This window comes from Miniopterus natalensis, chromosome 2, assembly GCF_054644295.1.
Source record: "Miniopterus natalensis isolate mMinNat1 chromosome 2, mMinNat1.hap1, whole genome shotgun sequence".
Taxonomy (NCBI): domain Eukaryota; kingdom Metazoa; phylum Chordata; class Mammalia; order Chiroptera; family Miniopteridae; genus Miniopterus; species Miniopterus natalensis.
Window position 1 is genome coordinate 92310206 of NC_142082.1, and position 20600 is coordinate 92330805.

General features: G+C 42.6%; 1 protein-coding gene across 1 annotated transcript in view; it reads left to right on the plus strand.

The window, feature by feature from the left end:
- The window catches only part of VMA22 (vacuolar ATPase assembly factor VMA22), a 45365-nt gene extending 25417 nt beyond the window's left edge, over window positions 1–19948 (plus strand). Inside the window, exon 6 of the transcript XR_001603255.2 lies at window positions 17838–19948. The gene's annotated coding sequence lies outside the window, so the exon portion shown is untranslated. The remainder of the gene's footprint in view (window positions 1–17837) is intronic.
- The last annotated feature ends 652 nt before the right edge of the window (window positions 19949–20600 follow it).

The following is a 20600-nucleotide window of genomic DNA, read 5'->3' on the forward strand; positions in this document are numbered from 1 at the left end:
GTGTGGGCTGTGTGCACTGTCCTGTTGTAGTTGAACGTTGGTTGCTGTTGGCGTCCCTGGGAGGAACTGACCCCCCAGGCCAGTCAGCTGTGAGGACGAGCTGCAACTACAGCCAAAGAGCTGCTGTGCTGGAGACACCCTTATGGATCAGGATTTACTTCAGTAGAGCTTTGGTGTTCACCAAGTGCACCCCTTGAGTGTCAGTCGTGGATATGGTAGGGTTGTAATCCAGTGTGGTCGAGTCTGAGCATCAGGTGCACTGTCTCTGGAGCCTCCCGGGAGGTGAAAAGTCAGCCTGTGCCAATGCCTTGCTCAGGGCCACCCAGCATGAGCTACTCAGCAAACTGTAGCTGGCTGCTACTTGTAATGGGCTTTGTGTTGTCCAGGAGAGGCCAAGCTATGAGCCAATCCAGGCTGCCGCTAGTGCCAGGCCTGGGGCCATTTATCAAGTTGTATGGGGCTCGCTGTTGCTGGTTTGAGAGATTTTAGGAAAGTCCTAAGCATGAAGCTCGAGAGTCCACTTCCATAGAAAAGCCCCTGGAAATGGCCTAGATGAGCTGCAGGTGGGGAGGGGCGGGGCTCCCGCAGCCTCTGTGACCCTCAGCGACAGTCCCCGCTGGTTTCACAGCCCGAAGTTGTGGGGACGTCTCTTCCCGGCCTAGAGCCCTGGGCTGAGGGTCTGCTTTGGGGTTGGGACCCCTCCCTCCTCTGGGAAATCTCCGCTGCCAAGATTCCCTTCTGGGTTTCAACCGCAGCACCAGGTGTGGGCCACGGCCGCGTCTCTGCGATTCAGCCCCGATCTGCCTGCATCTGTGCCCCTCCTACCGCTCTCGGTGCTGCTTCAGCTCCCTGGTTGTAGGGCTTCTGTTCAGCCAGATTTCAGGAGGCCCTGAGTGATGGTGGTTCTGTATTTTAGTTGTAATTTTGATGTGGTTGTGGAAGGTGGTGGGTGCAGCTGTAACCTACGCCGCCATCTTGTTTCTCCTATCCTCCATTTCTTTGTTTGGAACACTAACTGCCTGACAACCAACAGCAGCAGCAGAGCCCCTGTACTGTGTTATTACCCAGGCTTCTTGGCTGGCTCAGCAGCAACTCACACTGCTCACGCCTGAAGGAGTGCCCAACGAGACTGCACCTTGTGGTGGAAGGTAACGCCAGCTACAGCTGGTTTCCTCACCTCTCCAGGCTGAACCGGCCACTGGCTCCCAGCTACAGTGCTGTGTCAGTGGCCATCCAAGCTCTCCTTTCTTTTAGCCTCCCTTGCCTGTTCCCACTTGCCCACCTTCAGATGCTTCTATGTATGGATCTCTCAGGTGTGCCTCTTTGTTGAGCAGGGAATTCTTTGTTGAGTTATAGCTGATCAACTTGTTGAGATTTCAGGGGGAGAGACTAAGGGGATCTCTCAAGCCACCAGTCCTCTCATAACTAGGTCTCAATTGCTGATGGCCCATTTGTGAGTGGGATCAATCCTCAGGCTGGCTGACTGTGAGGCTCAGTCCTGACCATGGCATGGAAGCTGCTGTGCAGGTACAGTCTTGAGGTGTCTTGTTGGGTTCAGTGGCACAATCTTCCAGATCGCCTGAACCCTCTGCTCCAGGAATGTCTTGTGCATTGTGTGCACCCCAAGTTGAAGTTTGATTGCTGTTGGCCCTTTCCGTGGTTGTAATTAACCCTTCAGGCTGGGTGACTATAGAGGTAAACGTTGATTACCATATGGGAGACACTGTGCAGGGGCTACCCCCCTGAGGGGGAGGGGGTCACTCCCAGCAGGATGTGGTTTCTGCCAGGATCCGCCTATGCCTGTCACTTGTGTAGCTGGTTGAGACGAGCTGTGTTGTAGTATGAAGCCCTCCACTGGTTATGTTAGTTCTGGGTCCAGTGGGGTAGGTTTCATGTGCAGGTTGCTATCAGTCAGTGTGTATATCCATGTCTACTAGACCTGTGTGTGTGTGGAAGGGACCAATCTGTGTAAAAGGCTTGGCGTCTTTCAGCTTAGAATTGAAGGCAGATCTGTGATAGGCCACCTCTGCCTATCAACTACTCCGCCTCCCTCTTTAGGTTGCATACAATGAGGGAACATTAGTTTGGCTTCAAAGCCAAACCCCTCAGTCTCTGCCAGAGCCTTCAACTTTAGTTCCCCCTAGAGGGGCTTGCTGCAGGTTCAGGTTGGGTACGGCCAGCGGTCCCTGCAGGTTCAAGCCACCCTGAGCTCAGGGGGATAGATCAAAAGTCTCCTATTGAGGATGATGCTGGCCCAGCCTGCAGGAGAAGGCTAGGCACTTCATCCCTCTCCAGACAATAGCCTCTAAGGGTCTCACACTTTGAATGTCCCCACTCTGAGCCACTCCCTTTTTCCACAGAACTGCGCCCAGCAGGGGTATCCAGAACTTGCCAGGACTAATATAAACAGTCTCCCATTGGGGGTGGTACCTGCAACCTGTAGGAGGGGAGGCAGGCACTTCCTCTCGTTCCCCAAGTAGGAGTAGCTGGGCTGAACTTGCAGAGGAGCTTGAATCTGCCTTCCTGCAGATTCCAGCACTCACCCACCTGGCTCCCAGACAGAAAGCCTCCCTGGGAGACACAGTGCAAATCCCAGTTCTGCGTGACTCCTTGGCACCCCTGTGCCACCAAGCCAAGTAGAAGGGGGCCGAACATCAGCCCTTGCACAGCACTCATCTTTCCTTGTGGCTGATCTCAGCAGGGGGGATGGAAATTCTCAGCTCCTCTCAGGCTCCCAACTCAGCAGGACAGGCCTAAAGTTCGACTACCCCAAGCCATCAAACCTAGCAGGCAGGCCCAAAATCCCAGCCCTTCACCACTCCTTTGTGCCACTGAACTCAGCAGGACAGGACAGGCCAAGCCGATCTATAGGTGTGGGGAGGTGTGCCGATCATGCACTCTAGGTGGGAGAGACCGTTCCTCCCCACCAAGCCACACAGTTTAGTCACTGACTAGGTCTCTGCTTAAAGCCTTTTCAAAGAACTGAGGGCCCCTCAGTCACTGCTGGGTGTATGTAGCCACAGACCCTTCTGCAAAACCCAAGTATGGTAGTGTGGCCTCTCCAGCAGAGTCTGGAGCTGCAACAATGGGAGCGCTCCTTCCTTGGAATGGTGTGGTTCACCTCTCCCAGACCGACAGAATCCCCACTGATTCCCACTGCCCAGTGCTACATGGCTCCTCTTCATATCTCCGTTGCTCTGGGCTGGGGATCCCTGCATGGGGTTGAAACCCCACGTTCCTAGGGGGAGGAAGTTCTGCAGCCTCAGTACCCCTCCAGCTTTTCAGCCACCACATCTGCATGAGGGGACTCTCCCTTTCCACATCTCTGCCACTCTTACCAGTCTCTACGTGGCTTCTTCTGTGCTCCTTGTTTATATTTCAGATTAGCTATATTTCAATTTGTTTTTCAAGTTGATTGCTCTGTAATTTAGCTGTAAACCTGCTTTGAGTCCGAGAGCAAGTGGATGCAGCTTCCAACTACTCTGTAGACATCTTGAAATCCTCAAAACCAGCTTTAATATCAAACATATAATCCACCTCTGCACAATAATTCCAATCCTTTAACTTTCTAGTTCCACTCTCTGTCTATAAAAACCTTCCATTTTGTACAACTTCTCACAGTACCCTTCTAATTGCTACATAGGATGCTGTGGGATTCATAAATCACTTAATAAAGCAAATTAGATTTACTTGGTTGAGTTTTTTTCTTTAACACATGCAAAGACCTTGGAAGTCATCACTCCTGTCCTCACAAGAAAAAGCCTGAATAAACTAAAATCAGCAACTATCTTAGATCCATGAGACAGTTGAGACCACAGTGCACAAACCACTGCCTTGAAAACCGGAGAGAATAGCAAATACTGAGTCATAGCTTACCAAGCTCAGAAGCTGCTGCTGGATCCAACAGCTGGTAGGAAAACTTAAAGGTTAATTAACTCACACTCTTGTGGGTTTTACCCCCAGGAGCTCTACCAGGTTCTCAGAGTCAAGGCTAGGGGGAAATCCCCTGGTGCTTCTCGCAAGGGAGGGGGAAAAGTAGCCACTTTGAAATATGCCCAGAGTACCAAGTTCTAAACAAAGGCCTATCCCTAGGGAAAGTAGTTTACCAGAGCCTACCCAACTTTGAAGAAGGAAAATACCCAACTCTAACTATCTCTAGCCTTCCTGTGATAGGCAGGTAGACAGACACAAGCAGAGTAAGGATGGTGGGCCAGGTACAGAAGGTCACCAAGGTGGAACGCCTCAGGTGCCTAACAATGGGCAAAACTGGAAAAACAAGGACCTTCACCCCCAGGGTAACCTTTTCTCCCCTAGCACATTGCTGATCATGCAGTTTAGACCCCCTGGTCTTTCCTTCTGAGAGATAACACATAGGCCTCAGTTGTATTTCAGCTCCAGGCCCAGAAAAACAGCAAAACCAGGTTGGTGATGCCAAGACCCGCTGCATTGACTAATGATCCCCTGCCCTGGTGCCAACCAATCAGTGGAGACCATGACCCTGAAAACATGTCTGGAAAGCTGATGAATATTCTATTGGGACCCTCCCTTCTTGAGCAGCCAATTAAGTCCAGGTCCCCAACCACCTTCATACTCTGCGCCACACTCACACTCTGTACCCTAATTGCCTCAGGGGTAGGTAACAGACAACTAGGAACAGCTCCTATGTCCCTGAGCCTGCTAAAATTCAAACTAGCCAATCCTAAACCTGGTTGCCCTGCCTTATCTATTCCTTCCCTAGGAAACCACTGTAAAGGCTTTTGCTCACAGTTTCTCCTCTTCCTCTGCTTCCTGACTTCATCTAAGTCACTTTCTGTGTGCCCTACCCCTGCCCCCACATGAAGTATACTCCCTCAATTGGAACTTTGAGTAAAATAAACTAAATTCCTGCCACTGAAAAAATAGTTTATTTTCCTCTGATCTGTTAGCCTTATAATAGCTAAATAGTAATAAAACCTATTGAAACAATTGGCCCAGCAAGCAAGGTCGTTTGGTCCCAGAACAAATGATGTGCTACTAGACTTCTCTTGACTTACTAACATGTTCTTCCAGTGGCAACCAAGGCAAGTTTGCTGTTGTCTGGCCTGTCAGTGCTATGGTGGCTGCTGCTTTGTTTTGCCCCTTCCAGATGTTTATGTGAGTTCTCTCCACAAATTGTGGAACTTGTGAACAGTGTCCTCCCCTAGCTCCTATCTGAGCCAAGATGTCAAGTGTCTAGGACAGAGCACAGGGAGCAGCTCAAATTAATTGGCTACTTATTGAAAGGCACCTCTGAAGGGATGGTGCAGTGGCTCCTTCCAAGTGCCATGGGATGGGTCTGAGCAGACCCACAGGCAACATTGACAAGTAATGGGGCCAACAGAGTCTTCCCATTCTGTAAGAGTTGTTTTCTTTGCCCTGTCCCACACAATAGTGGAAGGCTACTCTGCCTGGAGCTATTCACACCAGTGTGAGGGCATCCCAGTGACCATGGCACCCATGGGACCTGTGGCAAAGGTCATGACTGTTATGTTGTCTGTCTAGCTGCCTGGTCAAGTGGAGTAGGAGGAACCACACTGATGGAGATTAATGGCACAAAGCTTAATGAAAAAGGAATGTGGAGGACACCATCTTTATGCCTACGAGTCCTGAGGACGTCTCACCATTGATTCAGGAATGTAAGATCTGAGCAACACTCATGGGCCTTTCGATCAAAAGCTGGCCAACATGCATGGACTTTTCTGAGTGCTGCTGCTTACCAGCACACTAAGAGCCTTATGCTCAAAACCTGAAGCCTCAAAATATTTATAAGGCCACTGTGGCTCTCCTGGAAGTGGATCTAGGCCCCTCAGATGTCAATTGGTACATCCTGGAGAGGGAGGCCACTGCCTATACATAGGGCCACTTGGGACCATCAAGAGTTCACCTTCATACTTGAAGGGTCAAAATAAGTTGGGACACACAGACACTATGCCAAAAACTAAAATTTTCACCTGCCTGGAGATATAAGCCATTCTAAAAGATTTTATCTAAAAAGACAATGAAAAGGACTGGCACTTCAGACCCAAGGGCAAAGCCCCAATCCCTGGGAAGTGGATGAGGAGCCTTAAAAAAAGAAGTGGCTGCCTTACAGGACTACTCCCTTTTCCCCATTTCTGCTGTAACCCCCTGGAAGATCCACATATAGTGTTATTAGCCAGAGACAGATACTAGAAACCATAGATTCAAGCAGCTTAAAGCCTAAAATGAACAAAAGAAAATTTTTTAAAATTTTAAAAATACATAGATACAGGGTAGAAAATAAAAAGAATAAATAAATTTTATATGTGTGTGTGTATAAAGACCCATAATTTGACTCAACTATAAATGAAAACTTTACTACAAGAATTTATATAACAAAAGGAGAAAAGGGTCACTGATTGCCTTTTTTGCCTCAACAGCATAGGTTTTAAATTAATTTTAACATCTGCTAAAATGTACCAAATTGGCAAAGCTGTGTGGTATTAATCAATGCTGGGGTTCAAATTACAGTTATACCTGGAGATCCCATGAAATTTAAATATTGTACTCCCAATAATCTTAGAAAAGTAACTAAATATAACATAAAGGAAAGTAGGTATGCCTCAGTTTAACTATAGCCCTGCCTAAATTTCCCATAGTCATAGTACCCATTGCCCTAAAATATCCATATTGGACATCAATCCTGCAACACAAGATTAATAAATTAAAATTAAGTCTTTGGTACTTACAAATTGGCTTGATAACATGGACCCCCAGTTAAAATAGTTAATAATATGAAATCAAGTTCTGGTCAAGATAGAAAAGTAGGTAAATGCTGCACTTGCCTCTCCCACAACCACATCAAAATTACAACCAAACTACAGAATGACTGCCTGAGCTCTAGATGAACAGAACTCTATAACTAAGGATATATAGAAAAAGCTACGTGGAGACTCATAGGAGGGCATGAGGTGTGGAATGGGCTGGTCCCACTCCCACGTATGGTGCTTAAAAATTAAGAGAGATATCTCTGCTGCGGAGGTCTTCTCCTGAGGAGCAAGGGGTCCTGGCCCAACACCCAGCTCCCCAGCCCAGGGTTCCACTGCGAGCATGAGATGTCTGCATAACTTCTGGCTGTGAAAACAAGCAGAGATTGTGGCTGAGTAAGGGAGATTTCTGGAGGCTCAGCCATTCCTCTCAAAGGGCCATGTACAGACCCAGACTCACTCACTCTGAGCTCCAGCACTGGGACACCAGCTCAAAAGGTGCCAGGTACATACAAAGGAACTAAATTGGCTTGCTTCAGGGCAAGGGCTACAGGACCCTCATTCTCCCAGACAGAAGTGCTGGCAGAAGCCATTGTTTCATTGTTGAGCCCTCCCACTGCAGGTACAAGCAGGCAACATATCTGAGTCTCCATCAACCAGGCTCATTGTTCACCTTGCCCTGGTGATTCCCTAAGACCCTACTCCACCAAACTTGCTGGCTCACCCAAGCTGCTTTAAGTGACTTTTCCATAGAAATAGCCTGTCTTGGTTTGTGCTGCCACTCAGGTGACCAGGGGCACTGTGCCACTGGGCCCTAAAGGACACCTACTACATAAGGCCACCCTACCAGACCCAGAGCCAGTCCGGCTGGGTGTGGCTCAGAGGTTGACTACAATAACAAATAAAAAATACATTAGAGGAAATCAACAATAGATTAGATGAAGCAGAGGATCAAATCAGCAATTTAAAAGATAAAGTAGCAGATAACACCCAACCAAAAAAAAAAAAAAAGAGAGAAATGAGAGTTTAAGGGGCTTCAGGGACAACATCAGACATACATACCAACATTCTCATCATAGGGGTGCAAGCATAAAAGCAAGAACAAGGGGTTGAAAACCTGTTTGAAGATATAATGACAGAAAACTGACCTCTCTCTCTCTCTCTCCCTTACTCTCTCTGAAATCAATAAAAACATATCATTTTGAAAAACCAGTTGAAGTGTAGCTGATGTGAAATATTGAGAATAGGGAACACGGAAGAAAGACAGGAGGAGATGCAAAGGGTGAGCTCCTTCACGTAGGTGAGCAGCTGAAAAGCTGAGGGATGTTGTGTCAGTAGAGCCTCCACTCCCTGGGAGCATGGGGTCTCAGCCCCAGGTAGGGATCCCCAAACCAGAGCAACAGAGAAGGGAAGGGGAGCCCACATAGCATCGGGCTGTGGGAATCAGTGGGGATTCGGTCCATCTGGGAGACTCAGACAGTACCATCCCGGTCAAAGAGTGATTTCTTTGTTACAACGCCAGCCTGGGAAGTTCACTCCTATCAATATCTGCAGGAGGGGCCACATGGCAATACTCTAGACTAATGAAGGATCTACTGGGTACACCCAGCAGTGACTTTGTGGGGCCCTCTATTCTCTGGAAGGACTTTGAGCAGAGAACCAGTCTGAGACGACTGTCTGGCTTGAAAAAGAGGATCAGTCTTTTGCCTACCTCGAGCGCATAGGCGACACCCCTTCCCCTACTTGCTGAACTGCTGGTCTCCCCCATCCTGCTGTGTTCTGAGGCAAACGGGAATGGCACTGGACTGGAATTTTGCAACCACACTGCTTGCTTTGATGGCACAGGGGAGTTGGACATTTGGCCCAGTAGGAACCTGGGCAGAGACCCTGCCCAGCTGGGGCTGGCTGTGCAGAGACTGGAGGGTGAAGGGGAGCTGATTTTTTTATCCCCTCCTATTTGGTTTGGTGGCACAGGGGTGCCAGGGAGCCAGGCAGAGCTGAGTTATTGTGACTGTGTCTCCCAGGTGGGCTTCTATCTGGGAGAAAAATGGGCACGTTCTGGGCCCTGCACCTGCATTGCAGAGAAGCAGGTCCAAGCTCCCCAGCAAGTTCAGACCATGCAGTCCTGGGAAGGAGAGGAAGTGCAGGCCCCCACTCCTACAAAATACGGGCACCACCCACAATGGAAGTCTGCTTAAATTACCCCAGCCAGATCTGGATATCCTGCAAAATTCCATGGGGGAAGGGAAAACCGTTTAGAGTGGGGACATTCAAGGTAGGAGACATGAGGCAGACCTAGCCTCTGGGCTCTAGAGGCCCCACCCACCAGAGTGCTTGGGGCTCTGGCCTGCCAAGCTTCAGACAGGTTACCAAGGGACTGGCAGGAACAGAAACTGACATAGACTTGCACCAGAAATCCCCACAGGAGGCCCAGGACCAACACACCAAGTGTTGCTTCAGGCAACATCAAAGGAGGATCCAGTGGGCTCCACAAGCTGCATATCCAAAGGGTGATCACAGTAGGCACCAAAATTTGCCAAGGTGAACTTCACTTCTTTTTTAATCTTTCCTTAATTTTTTTTCTATTTCTTTTGTTTCTTCTCTTTTTTATTTATCTCGTATTTCTCTCTGTCCTTTTCTTATTCTTTCATTTTTCTTTATTTTTATTCTTTTTTCCAGTTTTCTTTTCCTAACCTATATTTTATTATTTTTTTAAATTATTATTATAAATTTTTCTTTTATATTTTTTCTCTTTCTTCTTTCCTAAATTATTCTCTTTTTCATTTTTTTCTTCTCTAATTCCTTTTGCCTCTTGTTTATTATTCTTTTTTGTCTCTTTTTTCTTTTCTTATTGATATTTTCTGTTGTTGTTGTTTTGTTGTTGTTTTCATGTTGTTTTCAGTTTGGACTTCTTTTGTCTTGTTTTGTTGTGTCAGTACCTGTACAACAGTTTGCACAACATGGTCAGGCTTAACCCTCACAGTCAACCAGGCGAAGGGCCAAGCCCACCCACAAATGGGACAATAGCAGTCACAACCCTGTTACAACAGGAGGGCCCACATAACCCACACAAGGGACAATCCTAGAGCACCCAGCTCAGGAGATCAAGAAGACTAAAACACTAGGTCCCATAGGATACCCACTATATAAGGCCACTCCACCAAGACTGGGAGTCATAGAAGTTCTACCTAATAAATAGAAGCAAACACAAAGAAACAAATATGGGAAAACAAAAAAAACAGGCCCCAAATGAAAGAAGAGGAGGAATCTCCATAAAAAGAGCTAAATGAAATGGAGGCAAGCAATTTATTAGAAACAGGTTAAAGTAATGGTTTTAACAGCTTGCTGTCTGGCTATTTTGAGCCAAAACTTGCCTGTCTATTTTTCCATTGTGACAGGTCAGCAAGGTATTTAAAATTACTTAAATTAATGCAAGTGCACACACAAGTTATCTCGTGATCAGTCAGCAACATTTGGACACGAAAATATGTATATTCTTGTGATTGGTCAGCAAGGTGTTAAGAATGCTAAACAGCATGAAAAAGACATAGAAACCATGAAAAACAACCAGTGGGAAATAAAGAATAACATATCTGAAATAATGAATACATTGGAAGGAATAAACAGTAAGTTAGATAAAGCAGAGGACAGAATCAGCAAATTAGAAGACAAGGTAGAAAAAAATCATTCAATCAGAGCAGAAAAAAGAAAGAATTAAAAACCATGAGGATAGTTTAAGGGAACTTTGGAACAACATCTGCATCATAGGAGTTTCAGGGGGAAAAGAAAGTGAGCGAGGGATAGAGAACCTGTTTGAAGAAATAATGGCAGAAAACTTCCCTAACCTGGTGAAGAAAAAAGTCACACAAGTTCAGGAAGCACAGAAAGTCCCAATCAAGATGAACCCAAAGAGACCCACACCAAGATACATCATAATTAAAATGACAAAGGTTAAACATAAGAGAGAATCTTAAAGGCAGCAAGAGAGGGATAGTCAGTTAACTACAGGGGAGTTCCCATAAGGCTGTCAGCTGATTTCTCTAAAGAAACACTACAGGCCAGAAGGGAATGGCACAAAGTATTCAAAGTAATAAAAAGTAAGGACCTGAAACCAACACTACTCTATCCAGCAAGGTTATCATTTAAAATGGAAGGGGAAATGAAAGGCTCACCAGACTCTCCCTACAAAAAAATCTAAAGGAGTTCATTATCACCAAACCATCATTGCAAGAAATGTTAAAAAACAAAACAAAACAAAAAAACCCTGCTGTAAGAAGAAAAAGAAGTATATAAAGAAAGAAACCTGGCTAAAAGAGATAAAATAATAATAAATAAGTACCTATCAATAATAACCTTAAAAGTAAATGGGTTCAATGCTCCAATCAAAAGACATAGGGTAGATACATGGCCCATATATAAGCTGTCTACAAGAAACCCACCTCAGAACAAAAAACTCACACCAGTTGAAAGTGAAGAGATGGAAAAAATATTCAATGCAAATTGGAATGAAAAAAATGCTGGGAAAGCAATATCTATATGTGACAAAATAGACTTTAAAACAAAGGCCATAGCAAGAAACAGAGATGGTCACTATATAATACTAAAGAGATCAATCAAACAAGAGGATATAACCCTTAAAAACATGTGTACCCTAAATAAGAGCACCCAAATATATATATATTTTTAAACTCTTGGAAGATTTTAGGGAGATATTGACAGCAATACAGTGATAATAGAAGACTTTATCACCTCACTGACATCACTGGTTTGATCTTCCAGACACACACAAAAAATCAACGAGGAAACAGCAACCTTAAACAACTCTCCAGATAGGGTGGTTTTAATGGATATTTTTAGAACATTTCATCCCAAAGCTGAAGAATAGATATTCTTCTCAAGTGCACATGAAACATTCTCAAAGATAGACCACATGTTAAGACACAAAATAAGTCTTAACAAGTTAAAGAAGATTGAAATCATATCAAGCATCTTCTTGGATCACAATGGCATGAAACTAGAAATCAACTACATTAAAAACACTCAAAGACATTCAAACACATGAAGGTTAAATAACATGTTATTAAACAATGATTGGGTTACCAATGACATCAAGGAAGAAATAAAAAACTCCCAGGAAACAAATGAAAATGAGCACACAAAAACCCAAAAACGATGGGACACAGCAAAAGCAGCTCTGAGAGGGAAGTTCATAGCATTAGAAACAAGAAAAATCTTAAACAAACAATCTAATCCTACAACTAAGAGAACTAGATAAAGATCAACAAGAAAAGCCCAGAGGAAGGAAATAAAGGTCAGAGCAGAAATAAATAACATAAAAACTAAAAAAAAAAAAATACACCACAATACAATACAGATCAATGAAACCAAAACAAGAGCTGGTTCTTTGAAAAGATAAACAAGATTGATTAACCTTTGGCCAGACTCACTAAGAGTGAGGACCCATATAAATAAAATCAGAAATGAAAGAGGTGAAGTAACAACTGACATCACAGAAATACAAAGGATTGTAAGAAAATACTATGAACAACTATTTGCCAACATATTAGACAACCTAAGTGAAATGGACAAATTCCTAGAAACATACAATTTCTCAAAACTCAATCAGAAAGAATCAGGAAAGCTGAATAGACCAATAGCAACTAAAGAAACTGAAGCAGTAATCAAAAAATTCCCTGCAAACAAAAGTCCTGGACCAGATAGCTTCACAGGCTAGTTTACCAAACATTCAAAGAAGAACTAACACTTATCCTCTTCAAACTATTCCAAAAATGTAAGAGGAGCTCTTTTTATGAGGCCAGCGTTATCCTAATTCCAAAACCAGATAAAGACACTACACAGAAAGGAAATTATAGGCCAATATCCCTAATGAACATAGATGCTAAAATCTTAAACAAAATATTAGCAAACCAGATGCAGCAATACATTAAAAATATCATACACTATTACGAAGTGGGATTTATTCTGCGGATGCAAGGCTGTAAATATATTTGGAAATCAATAAATGTGATAGCCCTAGACATTTTTGTGCAGTGGTTAGAGCTTCAGCCCTTAGACTGGAGGGTCCCGAGTTTGATTCCAATCAAGGGCATGTACCTCAGTTGCAGACTCAACCTCCAGCACTGGTAGGGTCACATGCAGGAGGCAACCAATCAGTGGCTCTCTCACATCAATGTTTCTCTCTCTCTCTCTCTCCTACCTTCCACTCTTTCTGAAAGCAATGCAAAAAATATCCTTGGATGAGGATTAAAAAATAAATAAATGTGATACACCACATAAACAAATTGAAGGATAAAAATCACATGATCATATCAATAGACTCAGAAAAAGCATTTGACAAAACCTAGCACCCATTGATGATAAACCCTGTTAGCAAAGTGGAAATAGAGGGGTCATACCTCAGCATAATAAATCCATATATGACAAACCTACAGTCAACATAATACTCAATGGGCATAAACTAAAAGTGTTTCCCTTAAGATCAAGAACAAGACAGGAATGACCATTTTCACCAGTCTTATTCAACATAGTACTGGAAGTTCTAGCCACAATGATCAGAAAAGAAGAAGAAATAAAAGGTATCCATATTGGAAAGGAGGAAATAAAATTGTCATGATTCGCAGATGACTTGATATTGAACATAGAAAACCCTAAAGGCTCCACCAAAAACTTCTAGATTTAATCAATGAATTCAGCAAATTAGCAGGATATAAAATTAACATCCAGATATCGATGGCATTCTTATATAGCAATAATGAACTCTCAGAAAGAGAAAAATGAAAAACAATTCCATTTACCATTGCAACAACAAAAAATAAGATACCTGGGTATAAACTTAATCAAGGAGGTAAAAGGCCTGTACTTGGAAAGCAATAGGACATTTAAAAAGGATATAGAGGAAGATATAAACAAGTGGAAACATATACCATGTTCATGGATTGGAAGAATTAACATCATTAAAATGTCCATACTGCCCAGCTGGGCATGGCTCAGCGTTGAGCTTTGACCTAGGATCCAGGCGATCGGGGTTCGATTCCCGGTCAGGGCACATGCCCGGGTTGCAGGCTCGATCAATGACTCTCTCATCATTGATGTTTCTATCTCTCCCTCTCCCTCTCCTTTCCTCTCTCTGAAATCAATAAAGATATATATATTTTTTTAAAAAGTCCATACTACCCAAAGCAATTTACAGATTCAACGCAATCCCTATTAAAATTTCAATGGCATATTTCAAAGATCTAGAACAGATACTCCAAAAATGATATATGAAACCCAAAAGACCCCACATAACCTCACCAATCTTGAGAAGGAAGAAAAAGTTGGAGAGGTCACAATACCAGGTATCAAACTAAACTAGAAAGCTATTGTAATCAAAACATCCTGGTACTGACACAAGAACAGGCATATAGGCCAATGGAACAAAAGAGAGACCCCAGAAATCAACCCACACTAATATAGTCAATATTTGACAAAAGAGTCAAGAGCATACAATAAATGGTGCTGGGAAAATTGGACAGGTACATGCAAAAGAAACAAGACCACCAACTTACACCATACACAAGAATAAACTCAAAATGGATAAAAGACTTAAATGTAATTCATGAAACCATAAAAACCCTAGAAGAAAACATAGGCAGTAAAATCTCAGACATCTTAAATAGCAGGATTTTCACTGATACATCTCTAAGGGCAAGAGAAACAAAGAAAAAAATAAACAAATGGGACTACTTCACACTAAAAAGCTTCTGCACAGCAAAAGAAACCATCAACAAAATGAAAAGGGAACCTACTGTATGGGAGAACATATTTGCCAATGATACATCTGGTAAGCGGTTAATATCCAAAATATATAAAGAACTCATACAATTCAACTCCAGGAAGACAAACAATCCAATTTTTTTTTTAATATATCTTTATTGATTTCAGAGAGAGGAAAGGAGAGGGAGAGAGAGAGATAGAAACATCAATGATAAGAGAGTCGTCATTGATCGGCTGTCTCCTGCACGCCCCCTGCTGAGGATCGAGCCCACAACCTGGGCATGTGCCCTGAACAGAAATCGAACCCCGATCGCCTGGATCCTAGGTTGATGCTCAACCACTGGGCCATGCCCAGCGAAGCAAAAATCCAATTTTTAAAATGGGCAAAGAATGAGAATACATACTTCTCCAAAGAGGACATACAGATAGCCAATAGGTATTTGAAAAAATGCTCAATGTCAATAATCATCAGTGAGATGTAAATTAAAACTACTATTAGGTATCTCCTCACACCTGTCAGAATGGCTACCATCAATAGATCAACAAACAAGTGCTGGCGAGGATGTGAAGAAAAGGGTACCCTTGTGCACTGTTGATGAGAATGAAAACTGGGACAGCCACTGTGAAAAACAGTATGGAGTTTCCTCAATATGTTAAAAATGGAACTCCTTTTGACCCAGTGATCCCACTTCTGGGAATATATCTTAAGAATCCCAAAACACCAATCACAAAGAATATGTGCGCTCTTATGTTCATATCAGTGTTATTTACAATAGCCTAGATCTTGAAACAGCCCAAGTGCCCATCAGTAGATGAGTGGATTAAAAAGCTGTGGTTCATTTACACAATGGAATACTATGTGGCTGCAAAAAAAATAAGGAACTCTTGCCCTGGCCGGTGTGGCTCAGTTGGTTGGAGCATTGTCCCATACACCACAAGGCAGCGGTTTTGATTCCTGGTCAGGGCACATACCCAGGTTGTGGGTTTGATTCCCGGTTGATCCCTGGTCAGGGCACATGCAGGAGGCAACCAATAGGTGTTTCTCTCTCACAGTGATGTTTCTCTCTCTCTTCCTCTCTCTAAAAATCAGTTAAAAAGAAAGAACTCTTACCCTTTGCAACAGCATGGGCGGACCTGGAGAGTATTATGCTAAGTGAAATAAGCCAGTCAGAGAAAGGCAAATACCATATGATCTCACTAATATGTGGGATCTAATGAACGAAACAAACAAATAAACAAAATAGAAAATGAATCACAGATACAGAAAACAGGCTGACAGCTGTCAGAGGGGAGGGGTTTGGGGGCTGGGAGAAAAAGGCAAAGGGGTTAAGGAAAAAACTCCTCATAGACACAGACAACAGCATGGTGATAACAAGAGGGAAGGGGTGTGAGGGTAGGTAAAGAGGGTAAAGGGAGAATAAATGGGGAGGGAAAGAGACTTGACTTTGAGTCAAGTTTGTTTGTGAACACACAATATACAGATGGCAGGAGAAATGGGTAAAGATTTTTTTCCTAAATAGTTAGAAATTCAACTGTGACATTTGGGTCAGTATTCATGTCCAGGGACATATAAATGATCAGCCCAAAACTCATCATCAAAGTCCTGGTCATCGCTGGGTTTTCTGAGGGGGAGAGGGAAGAGCAGGACTGAGATTGAGGCAACAATCACAACAACAGGGTGTGTTTGATGAAAAAGACAGAGAACAATACTCATTTCAGAACAGAAGGGACCCAGAGGTCATTTAAACCTTTCTGTTTACAGTCACCCAGAGAGGTTAAAAGCTTATCAAAGGGCAGAAAGGAAGTGGAAAGAAGAGGCAGAAAGCCAGATAGCTTACATTCTAGGACACTGACAGCGTCAAGGAAATTTGATTTATCATTAGACATTTGCTCTAAATAAATAAAAATTAAAGCAATATTCACAACTCTTTCATTACCTTCATATCATCAGTTCCTCCAGCAACAGGTTTTGATTGGAGTTCTTCGGTTTCTTTCTCCAATATTAATCAAATTTTTTTTTTTAATATTTCAGTTCAAAAATAAAGAAAATAATTACTGGCTCAAGTAATAAATACATTCTTTTTTTAAAATCACTAAAGACAAAAATACATTTAAGAAACAGCAGATATTTTGAGAAAATATTAACTACACCCAGTATTACCTTTCATTTTAATTTTTTAAAAATATGTTTTTGATTTCAGAAAGAACGGAGAGGGAGAGAGAGCGAGCAGCATCAGCGATGAGAGTCATTGATTGGCTGCCTCCTGCATACCCCCTACTGGGGATGCAGCCCGAAACCCATACTTGTGCCGACCTGGAATTGAACCATGACCTCCTGGTTCATAGGTCGATGCTCAGCCACTGACCCATGCCAGCTGGGCTCATTTCCTTTACATTATGGAAAGCTCTAAACAAATAAAAGCAGAGAGAATAGTGTGATTAATATCCACGCACCCATCTCCTTAATTTAGCAATTATTACATAGCCAATCTTGTTTCATTCTGACCCATATTCACTTTCCCTCTTCCCTCTTTTTTTACCCATCCAGATAAATTTTGAAGCAAATCCAGACATAATATTATTTCAGCTGTAAACAACTTCTTACAGTAGAATATTAAAGCAACAACTAACCTCCTACTAAACATAAGTGTTCATCTATTTTATCATCTCATGTTTAAATTGGCAGCCTAGAACATCTTTCCAAATAAATTACTCTATCACAAATTAATCCAACCTCCCAAAACACAATTTGGCCTTTTTGAGTAGAAAATAAGTCTTGGCTTTTAGACTGGGTGGTTAATATTTATTAAGTCACTGGAAATTCAAGCACTAACCCACACATACTAAAAAGGATACTATCTTCATTCTTTTTTTTTTTTTTAAATATGTTTTTATTGATTTCAGAGAGAGGAAGGGAGAGGGAGAGAGAGACAGAAACATCAGTGATGAGAAAGTCATTGATCGGCTGCCTCCTGCATGCCCCCTACTAGGGATGGAGCCCTCAACCCAGGCATGTGCCCTGACTGGGAATTGAACTGCAACTTGGATCCTAGGTCGATGCTCAACCTCTGAGCCACACTGGCCAGACACTTCATTCCTTTGGAATACAAAAAAAGGGGAAACTGAATAAGGATTCAATCCACTGCAGCAAATAAATGTAATTCAAAATTCCAGAAATAGGAGTCCTTTTCTATTAAATTTATTGGGGTGACATTGATTAATAAGATTATCTAGGTTTCAAGTGTACATTTCTATGATACATCATCTGTATATAGAAATCTTTTATTACTTTACTTAGGCTTCTTTTTCCTCCTTTAGGCTCACAACTTTGTGTCTATAACAACTTCAACGGACTACTCTAGGAAAAATGCTTGACTCAAAAGAATATACAATCTAAATAAAGTTTTAAAAAAGTACTTAACTTCCCCCAACCTCCCAACTCCTGCAAGTTGTGGAGATGAGTGAGATCCTGCAACACTCCGGAATCCTGGTCTTCAGGGTGCGCTGGAGGCTGGTTGCTGCATCTGCACGCGAGTGGTTATCTGAGCAGCAAGATGGACTTATGTGCTAGAAAGAAGTGCATGGGTGGCCAGGGGGAGACCAAGAGGCCAGATACCAAGAGGCCCTAGCACTAGGGTGAGCTAAGAGAACTGGTTTCAGAACTGACCAGCTAAGCACTCAGAGCAGAGCAGAAGTGGAACCCTGAAGGCCTTGGCACAAGGCCCTCATCCTAAGCCTCATCTGTCACCTTGGTTGGACCAAAACAAACTTTTGACAGTTCTAATCATGGAGCTCTCATCATGTTCCTCAATTTTATTTTCTCCATAGCATACATACATTTGTAGCCGCAACAACTGCTCCTTCCTTTCCCACCTTTCTTGTTATTTCTTTTTCCCCCAGAAACTGATTGGGCTAATCATGGTGCAGGCTGTGCAGTGAGAAGATATATCTTACAGTTTTTGAAATTTTGAATCACTTGTAAATAGAACGGACATTGGAAGGGGCTTCTAATTTACTCATAGTTCCCTTTGATACCCAGATGGGGGGAAATGCCAGCCCACAACTAACACAACAGCATTGCCTTTGCAAGACTCTGCATGCAGTGGTGCTATGAGGGCCTACATGATGTCAATGTCAATGAAAGACAGGGAAAGGGGCAACAGTGCATCCTGCCTACACTGGGACATCCCACACAACCTGTGAGGCTCCTAGAAGAAATCCTCTCAACCCCCTTGCTACAGGACTAGGCACAAGCATTTCCAAATGAGAAACCTCAGGAAGGTGGGCCTCCAGGACTACCAGAATGACCCCTCAGTTAGAATTTTAGGCTCTACTGGACATGCTGTAATGAAGTCAGGACCGGGCTTTAGGAGAATAGTATAATTCTTTCACCCCCAAAACAGGCCTTTGTTTCAGATGCAAATCCATAGTGATGGCAAAGTATTTCAATCTTGGAATACACAGCAGGTGTTGGAACAAGGCCAACGCAGAAAGATGTAGCCATCACATATCAACCCAAAAGTCTTTTCTTATTCCTGTTTCATGTGAAGTGCTTTAGTGCCTCAATGATGTTGTCAAGCCCTACAGAGCCCCTGGAAGCACTGAAAGCACCAAACAGTAGATGCCTTACCCAAAGTCTGACAACAATAAAAAGTTTTGAAATGGCAAACATGACTTCTTCACTGCTATTATCACCACCCGTGCTGTCTGGGCAACCCCAGAACTGTAAACGAAACAAGGCATAAAGAAGAGCTTGAGAGCTCCTCCACATGTTTCTTTGGTGGTTGTTCTGGAGTTCAGGAGAGAAAACTGAGGTTAAGCTGGTATGCATAACAGGAGTAGATGCTAAAGATCTTGAACACGTGAGTCCAGAACCATGATTTATTATTCTAGCTCTCAGTCCTAGAATAGATAGTAAAATATAACTTTAAGCTCTGCATGTGATTAATTGATTTAAAGGTGAAGTCTATAACACCTTGAAATTTTTGTATCCTATTTTCCCTTGGAACATTTAAAACATAAATAATATGGGAGATAAAGGTACTATTAATAGAAACTCTGATTCAATAGTCAGGAAATTGTCTGAATATTTCTCTTTCCCTTATTCTAGTATTTTTGTATATATATACATTCATATTGCCCATAATTTTTAATAGTTTTTTATAAAGAAACTGTAAGTTATCTCTGAGCCTCCTGGCGGTGTTTCTTCATTGTGTATCTTTATTTTGTTTGTATTTTGGAAAAACTGCCTCAAGTTTTTAAGGCAGTGGAATATGACTCTCCATTCATAAAATAAAATCATATTTGAAAACTCAAAAAAAGTACTTAACTTTACCAAATTGTTTTATAAATCTTCCTCTCTTACTTTAACAATTCAAAAACTTCAATTTAGAGATATAATTTTTAAAATTAGAGGCAGCCCAGCTGGGCATGGCTCAGCGGTTGAGCGTCGACCTAGGATCCAGGCGATCGGGGTTTGATTCCAGGTCAGGGCACATGCCCAGGCTGCTGGCTTGATCAATGACTCTCTCATCATTGATGTTTCTATCTCTCTCTCTCCCTCTCTTTTCCTCTCTCTGAAATCAATAAAGATATATTAAAAATAAAATAAAATAAAATTAGAGGCAAATGGTTAGAATGTTAAGTAATAACAGATTCCAGTACACTAAGATTTTACTGGATTAACTGATAAATAAAACAAGCCAGTGTAATATTTTTTAAAAAAACTAATTTTTAACCTTGATGAAATGATACTGAATATTTTCAGATGAATATTTTCAATATTTTCAACCCAATACCTGTACATCTTTTTTTTTTTTAATATATCTTTATTGATTCAGAGAGAGGAAAGGAGAGGGAGAGATAGAAACATCAATGAGGAGAGAGTCATTGATCAAGCCCACAACCCGGGCATGTGCTCTGACAGGGAATCAAACCCCAATTGCCTGGATCCTAGGTCAATGCTCAACCGCTGAGCCATGCCAGGCTGGGCTATCTGTACATCTTGATTTAGCTTTCTGTATTAACATCATCTGCTCCTGGCAAACTTGATAAGATCTTCCTGAGGCAATGTTCCAGCTG